We start from the raw sequence: 9,238 nt of genomic DNA, 5'->3' as shown, positions 1-9,238 counted from the left end.
TACTGAGCCTGCGCTCTAGAGCCCGCGAGCCACAACTACTAAGCCCGCATGCCACAACTACTGAAGCCCACGCGCCTAGAGCCCGTGCTCCACAACAAGAGAAGCCACCACAATGAGAAGACTGCACACCTCAATGAAAAGTAGCCCCCGCTCGCCGCAACTGGAGAAAGCCTGCACACAGCAACAAAGACACAATGCAGCCTAAATAAATAAATTTATAAATTTATAAATAAATAAAATAAAGAACAGGGAGATACACTGGACATTATTAGCTAAGTGGTCCCCCTTGACGAAATGCTAGATGCTAATCCCCCACCCCCAAGAAAAGGGGAAAGGGCGCTAGGTGACAGAAACTCTAGACATCACCCAGAGGAACCAGCTAAAACATACCTCCTGTATGTTTCAGGATTTGTATTTCTCTAGAAAGGAAACGGGTTTGTTCTATTTGAAACTCTACAGCTTAATCCCTGGAGATTTTTGAAGACTGAGCTACACCCAGACCTGAAATTTTGTAGGTCTCTGAAGTTTTCTTTTCTTTTTTAAAAACTTCAACCCATGTGAAGAAATACATATTCATGTTGTGGGTCCAGCTGTGTGCTGGAGCGAACTCATATGGATGGCGAGAACAGATTGTTAAATTTTCTGGACTTCTGCCAGCTGATCGTTAAAGCCAGTATTAAAAATCACATTATATAAATGAACAATTAAATGCACAATTAATATTCAAAACCCATCATTTGCAAATTATTTTACTCTGTTTCACTATTACCTATGCCCCTGAGGTTGCTTACATCTATTGTATAGTATGTTACCGTGCAACTTTTCCCAACTGTGTGTTCATTGGTGTCACATTTGTAGCTTGAAACCAGCCCTGGTAGGAGTATTTACACTAAGGGAAATGGCAGGTGCTATAAATCAGGGCTTTATTTGGTTTGTCAACTGTCTAGACTGGTATGCAGCTCCATTTGTCAAACATGGTTGAACTGAAACTATAGGTTGGCGATGGATACAAGAGTCCAGCAAACATCAATGAAAGCGTTCTGGGAGAATCAGTTCGCTATATGGAATTTACAGTAAAGAGAATTTGTATATTTTATTATTTTAAAATTATGGCTACACATTCTTTATATTAAGAGAAAGTTGGGGAATCCCTGATGGTCCTGTGGTTAGGACTCCACGCTTCCACTGCAGGGGGCACAGGTTCGATCCCTGCTCGGGGAAATAAGATCTGCGGTGTGGTCAAATAAATAGTAAATAAATAAAATTTGGGGATGTCTCTGGCAATCCAGTGATTAAGACTCTGCTCTCCCAATGCAGGGGGCATGGGTTCGATCCCTGGTGGGGGAACTAGGATCCTGCATGCCGCACGATGCAGCCAAAAAAAAAAGAAAGAAAAGAAAAAAAAAGAGAAATTTATAATACACTTATGTACATACATACTTATACATTTTCCCCTAGAGAGATAGTTGTTAAACATTTATCAACAAATCACTGGTTGTGATCCAGTACACATATAAATATATATATGTATATAAATATATATATTGTATATATATAAAAATATATATATTCATTCATAAGTGAATATATATGCTAATAAATATATAGGTATAGCTATAAATATAGCTTTATGACAGTTCATGACAGAGTTTGCCTCTACTATGTGTGAGGCACTCTAATATTTTCTATTCAATTATAAATTCAATTTTTTAAACATGCTGGTCATGACCCATTAAATTGATTTTACAACTCACTAATGGGTGGGGATCTGTAGTTTGAAAAACACTTCACTAGATTTGAAGGCATTGGAGAACCATGACCTGCCCTTCCCCACCAGGGGGTGATAGAAGACTACGAATATCAGGGCTCTGCCCTGCCTGAGACTTCAGTGGTATCGCCTAATTTGTTGGGTTTCATTCCTTCATTTATTTATTCAACAAATACTTGTTCGAATTATATGGCCTCTCACTTCCAGCAACTTAAAATCTAGTGAACGTGAGCATCATTAATTTATTTAGCCAACCAACACTTATTAACAATTTGCTATGCACCAAGCATTGGGCTAGATGTTAAGACCTCCAGTGTTTTGGATAGATGAGTTCCCTTAATACCCATAGATTTATTGCTGTTTATAAACACCATTTTGGGGATTTCCCTGGTGGCCTAGTGGTTAGGATTCCGGGCTTTAATTCCCATGGCCTGGCTTCAACCCCTGGTTGGGGAACTGACATCCCACAAGCCGTGCGGCCAAAAAGAAAAGAAAACACACACACACACACACACACACACACACACACACACACACACACACACACCATTTTTCAGGCTTGAGGCAAGATGAGGCCGGGCCATCTTGTCAAACCGGAAAGCAAGGAAACCATAAGCTATCAAACACTGCTAAGGTCATTTCAGGAGGACACAGAAGCCAATCAGAAAGGCTCACAGGCCAAAGGTGGGACAGTTTGAGCCTCAATAAGAGTATTAACTGCAATGGATGGAAATACACACATATGTTTAAATCCAGACGTTCATACTGTACTTAAACTAATGGCTACCTTTGGAGAAATCAACTCATCATTTTGACAACTAGTAAATAAAGGGAAAGAATCAAGCATTTTTCCTGCCACTCCTATGGGAACTGAACCACTGAATAACCAAGGAGCAGATGAATTTCTTGTTAAAGAAAATATCTCCAGGAGTAAATGAAGAGGGAGCAACAGAATTAGACATGGAAGTTTAAAATGTTAGTTTGAAATATGGGTGAGTCAGATTCATCCAAAAGAAATGAGTTTGCAGCTATTCATAAAAAGAAAAGTTTGATACTGTGAAGCACTGTCAACTAAATCTCTACAGATCCATCTCATAAGGTTTAAAAATTTTAAATCAGATTATCATAATTGTGACCTTTGCTCAGAATTTTATATTTTAGGTTTCTTAGGGTCAGGTTTTATAAGCACATGGCTTCATGTTTATTACAGAAATGGAGAACTAGAAGCAAAAATATGTCTGCTACAAAAAAGTAGCATTTTCTTGTTGAATGCTAAGTGTAATTCCATAAGCAAATTCCACATGTATGTTACTTTTGTTGCAACAGTTTGGAGATTATAGAATTTATCTTGAAGTCTGAGTCTCTCTTGGACAAATAAACACTCTGCTTTTTGAATTTTTTGAAAATCACTTGTCTTTTATTTTGATAGTGGTTTTAGTTCTTTGAAAAATGTAAACTCACTAAATTTGTGAATGGTTGCCTGGAAATCATCTGAGGCTACAGTTGGGCTTTGGCCAGGTTGAACATGAATATATGAATATATGTAAACTAAAGATTAAATAAAAGGAAATGTAAGCTTTGACTGCCTTCTTGTAAAGAATTTTTCTTCTTTATAACCATATTACATTATAATACCACTGATCCATAAGATTAAATTCTGCTGGGGTACAATCCCACTACTGGCCATATACCCTGAGAAAACCATAATTCAAAAAGAGTCATGTACCACAATGTTCATTGCAGCTCTATTTACAATAGCCAGGACATGGAAGCAACCTAAGTGTCCATCGACAGACGAATGGATGAAGAAGATGTGGCACATATATACAATGGAATATTACTCACCCATAAAAGAAACGAAATTGAATTATTTGTAGTGAGGTGGATGGACCTAGAGACTGTCATACAGAGTGAAGTAAGTCAGAAAGAGAAAAACAAATACTGTATGTTAACACATAGAATCTAAAAAAAAAAAAAAAGAAAAACAATGGTTCTGAAGAACCTAGGGGCAGGACACGAATAAAGACGCAGATATAGAGAATAGACTGGAGAACACAGGGAGGGGGAAGGGTAAGCTGGGACAAAGTGAGAGAGTGGCATGGACATATATACACTACCAAATGTAAATAGATAGCTAGTGGGAAGCAGCCGCATGGCATAGGGCGATCAGCTCAGTGCTTTGTGTCCACCTAGAGGGGTGGGATAGGGAGGGTGAGAGGGAGACACAAGAGGGAGGAGATATGGGGATGTTTGTATATGTATAGCTGATTCATTTTGTTATACAGCAGAACTTAACACACCATTGTAAAGCAATTATACTCCAATAAAGATGTTTAAAAAAAAAAAAATTCTGCTAGGGTAGAATACCAAAAAAAATGTGAGTGTTTCCACTGGAAAAGAGATCTTTATTTTGACAGTGATCTTGGTCTGTTTTAAGGGTCAATTGGCCTGTATCACTTGATTAAATGCAAAAAGCAGAAGGTCTTTATGGATTAGGAGTATCATCAAAGATTCTTTTAAAAACATAATGTACTAAAAAAAAAAAAACATAATGTACTTATTTGTTTATTTTCTGTCTCCCTTACTTGAATATCAGCTCTAGAGGGTAGGGAACATTGCCTGTTTTGTTCGCTACGGCATCCCAAGCGTTAGAACCATATCTGGTGCCTACTAGGCACTCAAAAAATATTTATTTTGTTAAATAAATTAAAGAATAGGGCTTCCCTGGTGGCGCAGTGGTTGAGAGTCCCCCTGCTGATGCAGGGGACACGGGTTCGTGCCCCAGTCCGGGAAGATCCTACATGCCGCAGAGTGGCTGGGCCCATGAGCCATGGCCGCTGAGCCTGCGCGTCCGGAGCCTGTGCTCCACAACGGGAGAGGCCACAGCAGTGAGAGGCCCCGCATACTGCAAAAAAAAAAAAAAAAAAGAATAATTATTAATATGCTGATGAAAGAAAATGATTTTAAATTGCTTCCTTATAAACAGAAGAGAAACAGCAGAAAATAATAATTATGGAATTAAAAAAAATTTTTTTTACTAGTAAGGGGTTCCCAAGATTTTAAATCGCTGTGAAAGGGGTTTCTGTTCCATAAGGCCTTGCAAGATGCCGCGGTAGAATGATAACGGGTTAAGGAGAGGATGTATGGGGCCATAAGAAGAGGACCCCGTAGGATCAGGGAAGGGTCAGAGAAGAGTTCGAGGAAGAGATGATTTCTGTCTAAGCTGAGATTGGAAGGACTGGCTAGAGGGTGGCCAGAGGAACTGTGGGAAGCAGTCATTCCAGGAAAGGCAACCAGCAGGTGCTTTTTTGTTGGCTGGTGTGCATGAAATAATTCATTCCCGCTTTGGCGGGAAGGGCCATCGCAGCCCAATAATCCTCCCAGCAGGCAGCCCTCTTTGGCCATATTTCCTAGCCAGAGAGCAGAAGTATTCATTCCCAGCACAAATTCCTTCTCTCTGAGCTCCCCTCTGCAATGCCTCCCCCATTCTGAACCTCTGGCCACCTCTCTTGCCGGCCGGAGGGGATGGCTAGCCACTCCCTAGGGTGAGGCAGCTGAGCAAAGCCAGCAGCTGCCAGAGGCCAGGCTGCCTGACTGCCAAACTGGGAGGGGGTTATATCCACTGGCTGTGCCCCCAACACACACAAGCCCAGGCTGCGCATCCTCTGGGCCCATTTGGGTACAGGGTCAGAAGGGCTGGTGCAGCAGGGCAGGGATTTGGCTTTGCTCATCTTCAGGCCCCAGGGTGAGTGGCAGGAGGGGCCAGGGACCCTGAGTACCTTCCTGCTTTCTCCTCTGGCCGCTGAGTGCTACAAACCCCAGACCCTCCTCTCTGAAGCAGTCACAGGGCTGAGGCTTGGAAGGAGGGGGCTGGCTTTTTTTTTTTTTTTTTTTTTCCCGAACGAGCATTGGTAAAGTTAGAAGAAAAAAGCAAGGAAATGAATACCCCAGTGTCAGTACAGCAGTTACCTGTAGGACAGAGGGTAACTCTAACCCTAACAGTTGATAGGGTTTAGAGGGCATGGGATCAGAGGGTTTTGCAGGTGTAGGCAGTGTTCTTTACCTGCGGATAGTCACAGAGATGTTTGCTTTAAAAATATTCATTAGGGGCTTCCCTGGTGGCGCAGCGGTTGAGAGTCCGCCTGCCGATGCAGGGGACACGGGTTCGTGCCCCGGTCCGGGAGGATCCCACATGCCGCGGAGCGGCTGGGCCCGTGAGCCATGGCCGCTGAGCCTGCGCGTCCGGAGCCTGTGCTCCGCAACGGGAGAGGCCACAGCGGTGAGAGGCCCGCGTACCGCAAAAAAAAAAAAAAAAAAAAATTCATTAAACTATAATTTGTATTTTATAAATCTTGTACATTTGTTATATTTCACAATTTAAGAAATGGTATTTTTTTTAAAAAAAGGAACACCAAACTGTGAATAAAATGCCTAGGTTCTGGGAAGAACAAGTTGTTTTTGTTTTTGCAGTCTTTCTCACCAAAGCATAGCACAGAATCCAGATGCACCTACGTAGTAATTTAATGCCCCTATTCTTAAACCAGAGTTAAACATGAATTTTCTATTTTTCTAGTTTAAACATTTAGCTAGTTGTTTTGTTTGTTTTTGTTTTTTTATGGAAGTAACATTGATTTATAACATACTGAGCCTTCACCAGGTACCAGGCACTGTGCTAAGTGCTTTACTGTACTTGACTCTCTTGCTTCTCACAACAACCACACAGGTAGGTACTGTGATCAACTCCAGTCTACAGATGGAAACGCTGAGGCACAGAGAGGCTAAGAAACTTCACCAAGGTCACACAGCTAGCAATCCAGCAGAGCTGGGATTCAGACTAGGGTCAGTGTACCCCAGGGGCAAAAACCTTAACCACTGGCCCACACTGCCTCCCAGGTCCAACCTCACCTGCCTGCTGAAATAACGGCCACCTAGTCACAACGCTCTGCAAAGTTTACGGTTGACAGGGTGTAGAGGCCACGTAGTATGTTGGGGAAGCATACGGTCAGACAGATATGGGTTCAAATCTAAACCCAGAGTTTATTACCTGTATAACTAGTCATTTCTCTCTCCCCTGAAAAACGAGAATGGTACCCGGCCAGCTTTGTTGCCCAGACAAGTAAGGGAGACATTATTTGCCGGGTATCAGGCACACAGTAGGCACACAATAGATGATCACCTCTAGAATAAAGATGCTAATCTTTGGCGGCTCATAGCTTATGAAATAGACAAGGCCTATAGTGTCACCATCCCCACTGAACAGATGGGACGTCTGGCTCAGTTCTCATGCCTCCGAGCAGTGAGGAGTCCCAGAGGGTCCACGGGTCCCTAGCCGCCCCCGCCCTGTCGAATTCTTCGGGTCGGGCTTCTGGATGTGGCCGCCGGCCCCCACTTGGCGCCCGGCGCAGGAATGCGGGGCCTGAATGGTGGCGAAGATGGGGCGCTGACGCTGAGGCTTTTCCCCTCCAGCTGCGCAGACCGGCGACACAGCAAATTCCGTGGCCACACCTGGCCTTGCAGCTGTCCGGGCTAGACGGAGAGGTGGATTTCCCACTGCTCCGGCCGCCGGGCCCGGAAGGTACGGCCTTGACCCCTGGCGGCCTTGGGCCGGGATGGCTGGGCCAGGGCACAGGAGCACCGGGCGCCCCCTCGGGGTTGAGCGCACCGGATCAGCCCCACCCTCCAGGTACTCCCCTTCACCTGGCCTTTTTGGAAGGGGGCTAGTCCTCTCTGACACCCAGGAGGATGAGGGGCTCCCTGGGTCAGAATGCTTACTGGGGGGCAGAGGACAGAGAGGGACCCCTCAGGAACATCCCTCTGGTTTTGGGGTTCTGGGGGGTCCATGGGAAATCAGCTCCTAGGAGGTCACCCTGGGGTGAGGCGCTTTCATCTCCCTGAAGGGCTAAGCCATGGTCTACTTTCCCTGCTCCCTCCCATCTGCCATCCCCTACCCCCAGTAGGGCAACAGGACTGGGCACAGGGCAAAGCAAAGGAGAATCTGAGGTCCTCACCAGCTCTGCAGCTGGTGTGGCGTTCAAGGCCTCCAGGCTGCAAAAACGGTCTCTGCTCACCTCTGCTCCCATCTCTGGACCACCTCTTACACTTCTGTCCCTTCTAGTCTTCCCTAACCTGTCTTTTCTCAGTTCTGCAAATGAACCAAATGCCCTCCAGCCTCAGAGCCTTTGCCCATGCTGTCCCCTCTCCGTGTACTGCCGTCCCTCTTGGCTCTCCCCTATGTCCCAGCTTCACCCTCCCCCCATTGTTCTGTTTTCTGCTTAATCATCACATATTACTAATACTATGACTAACGGAGTATCTTGAAAATTCTTGGGCCATGGCTCTCCCACATGAAGGTTAGAATCAGCTTGCCAATTTCCTCCAAAAACTTGGCTGGAATTTTCATTGGGATTGTATCAAATCTAAGATTAATCTGGTGAGAATTGACAACACATGCAAGTTTACTAATAATGACATGATGTGAGTCATCGAGGATACAGAGACCAGTCACACAGCTTCTTCCCTCAATAAGCTTGTCTGCTCATGGTCTTCTTTTTTACTTTATTTCATTTCGTGTGAGAAGATCTTATTAGCCTCATTTCACAGATCAGGAAACTGAGGCTCAGAGAAAGTACATGACGTGCCCTAGGTCCTATGGTGAGGAAGTGGTGGGCCAAGACTCACGAATCTGCCCAAGTCAATTCGGTTTATGGGTTTGGTTTGTGTGTGCCTCTGTGTGTTTGCATGTAAGGTGTGTTTCCACGCACCCAGAGTGGAAGAGCATCTATATTTACAGATGGCGGTGCTGTGGGTTGAGTGGGAGTGCAGGCATGTCTGCTCTATTGGGCTGTGACTTCTGTTTGTGTTGACGTTGGGGTCTTTGGCAATGTGTGTACAGTGTTGGGGGTTTTAGTGGGTGTATTGGGTATAATATTTATGTGTATTGGGTAGAAAGTGTGTGTCAGGGAGACAAAAAATGGGATATTTCTGTTGGTGTGTGTGTTTTTTCTTATGTAAGACTTTAATTTGATACTTGTTGAAAGAACTCCTTTAAATTAAACTAAGACTTTTAAAACCATCTATACCTCTAAATTTTTATTAAGGTATAACTTAAAGTGCCCAAATCTTAAGTGTACAGCTAGATGAATTTTTATACACATGCACCCATGTAATCACCACTTGGATCAAAATGTAAAAGATAGAGCACCCTCAGTTAGAACTTCCTCATGCCCCTCCCTCAGTCAGCACCCCTCAAAGTAGCCACTGCTCTGACTTTCACCATGTAAATTAGTTTTGCCTGTTCCTGAGTATCTTGTCAATAGAGTCACACAGTGTTTGCTTGGGGAGGTTAGTAGCTAACACTAAACAAACTTGCTTTCTGTGCTAACACTTCCCGTATCTCACTGAATTTATCATAATAGCCACATAATGTAGTGCCTGTTTATTGTTCCCACTATACAGATGAGGAAACTGAGG

Source organism: Aethalodelphis obliquidens, unplaced genomic scaffold (genome assembly GCF_003676395.1).
Source record: "Aethalodelphis obliquidens isolate GAN/ISIS:26980383/991018 unplaced genomic scaffold, ASM367639v1 scaffold42, whole genome shotgun sequence".
NCBI classification, from domain to species: domain Eukaryota; kingdom Metazoa; phylum Chordata; class Mammalia; order Artiodactyla; family Delphinidae; genus Aethalodelphis; species Aethalodelphis obliquidens.
Note: the sequence above shows the minus strand (reverse complement) of the source record.